Genomic DNA, 2,500 nt, shown 5'->3' on the forward strand with positions numbered 1-2,500 from the left:
CTGTGCCGAAGGCCTTCTTGCAGTCCAAAAATATGCAATCGATCCACCCCTCTCTCTCTTGTCTTACTTCTGTCACCTTGTCATAAAACTCTAGTAGGTTTGTGACACAGGATTTTCCTTCCCTGAAACCGTGCTGGTTGTCAATTATACACTTGTTTCTTTCCAGGTGCCCCACCACTCTCCTCCTGATGATCTTCTCCATGACCTTGCATACTATACACGTTAGTGATACAGGTCTGTAGTTCAGTGCCTCATGTCTGTCTCCCTTTTTAAAAATTGGGACTACATTTGCCATTTTCCATACCTCAGGGAGTTGCATAGTTTCAAATGATGTGTTGAAGATCTTTGTTAATGGATCACACAATATCTCTGCTCCCTCTTTAAGGACCCATGGAGAGATGTTGTCTGGTCCCACCGCCTTTGAGGTGTCAAGTTCGCATAGCAGCTTCTTCACCTCCTCCTTGGTTATATGTACTTCATCCAGCACTTGCTGGTGTGCTTCCCCTGTTCTGATTTCCTGGAGTCCTACTGGTTTCCACTGTAAATACCTCTTTAAATCTTGTGTTGAGCTCCTGACATACCTCTTGGTCGTTTCTTGTGAATTCCCCATCACCCTTCCTCAGTCTGATTACCTGGTCCTTGAGTGTTGTTTTCCTCCTGATGTGGCTGTACAACAGCTTCGGGTCAGTCTTTACTTTTGATGCTACGTCATTTTCATATTGTCTCTGAGCCTCCCTTCTTACCTGTGCATATTCGTTTCTGGCTCTTCGGCTGATTTCTTTATTTTCCTGAGTTCTCTGTCTTCTGTACCTTTTCCATTCTCTAGTACACCTAGCTTTTGCCTCCCTACACCTTTGGGTGAACCAAGGACTCGTTCTGTTCTTCCCATTATTTCTGTTTCCCTTGGGAACAAACCTCTCCTCTGCCTCCTTGCATTTTGTTGCTACATAGTCCACCATTTCTTGTACTGGTTTTCCTGCCAGTTCCCTCTCCCACTGAATGTCTTGAAGGAAGTTCCTCATGCCTGAGCAGTTCCCCCTTTTGTAGTTTGGTTTTCCCAGCCTATTCCTGCTACTCTCTCCACTTGGAGCTCAACTATGTAGTCGAAGCACAGAACCACATGATCACTAGCTCCCAGGGGCCTATCATACATGATACCCTCGATGTCCGAACTACTCATGGTGAATACAAGGTCCAGCCTTGCTGGTTCATTCTCTCCTCTCTCTCTGGTAGTGTCTCTAACATGTTGATGCATGAGGTTTTCCAGTACCACATCCATCATCTTGGCTCTCCATGTTTCGGGACCCCCATGGGGCTCCAGGTTTTCCCAGTCATTCTCCTTGTGACTGAAATCACCCATTACTAGTAACTTTGCTCCCCCCATGTGTGCTCTCCTGGCCACCTCGGCTAGTGTGTCGATCATTGCTCTGTTGCTCTCATCGTATTCTTCTCTTGGCTTCCTGCAGTTCTGTGATGGGTTGTACATCACTGCAATTATAACCTTATGTCCCTCAGACTGGATTGTTCCTACTAAGTAGTCCCTTTCGCCCATGCCATCCATTCCTTCCATTTTCTCAAAATCCCACTGGTTTTTAATGAGCAGTGCAACTCCTCCTCCCCCTCTCCTCCCTCTGTCTTTCCTGAGGATTCGGTATCCAGATGGAAAGATTGAATCTGTTATTATTCTGGTGAGTTTTGTTTCTGTGAGTGCTATTATGTCTGGGGATGTCTCTTTGATTCTTTCGTGCCACTCCTCATACTTGTTTGTTATTCCATCTGCATTTGTATACCACACCTTCAACTTCTTTTCTAAGACTGTGGTCTGGGAGATATATTGGGGTTGGGGAAGAGGGAGACATGGTAAGGAACTATGGGTTGTTGCTGTGGGGGTGGAGTTTGTAATGTAGTGGGTGGGGGCATTGGATGTGGCATGGGTGTTTTGATTTAGAGTGTTTGGTTGCACTGGGGTTGACCTGGTTGGGAGGCTTCTATAGGAAGTTGTGAGGGAGGCTGTATTTGATCTTCTTCCTGGGTCTGGGATCTCCTGTCTGTCTTCTCCATCCCCTCTCTTTCCTCCTTTCGCCTTTGTACCATCTCTCTCAGTTTCTGCCTTTCTTCTTGTGTTCTGTCGCGGTCGAGATACATCTTCCTGTATGCCGGCATGTCCCTTAATCGTGCTTTCTCCTGCAGGATCCTGGTCCGAGTCGCTTCTGCCTTGAAGGTCACTTTCACTGGCCGGGTTCTTTTTTTTTTACAAACCCCCCTATTCTCCGAAAATTTTCCAGCTGGGTCATATCGTCTTCTCCTATTGCTTTCATGATGCTTTCATGATGCCCATACACAAAGACTGACCTCACCCTTTCGTTCTCCCACTGCGTATCCCTGTGTATCCCCTCATTTAATTTGGTTTCCTGCACTGCAGCTTTCCTTTCTTCAGTTTCACTGGCTAATGTACTTGGGCTCAGTGGCCTGTCATTTTCCCTTCTCGGCTTTCCTTGGG

Source organism: Cherax quadricarinatus, chromosome 13, assembly GCF_038502225.1.
Source record: "Cherax quadricarinatus isolate ZL_2023a chromosome 13, ASM3850222v1, whole genome shotgun sequence".
Lineage (NCBI taxonomy): Eukaryota > Metazoa > Arthropoda > Malacostraca > Decapoda > Parastacidae > Cherax > Cherax quadricarinatus.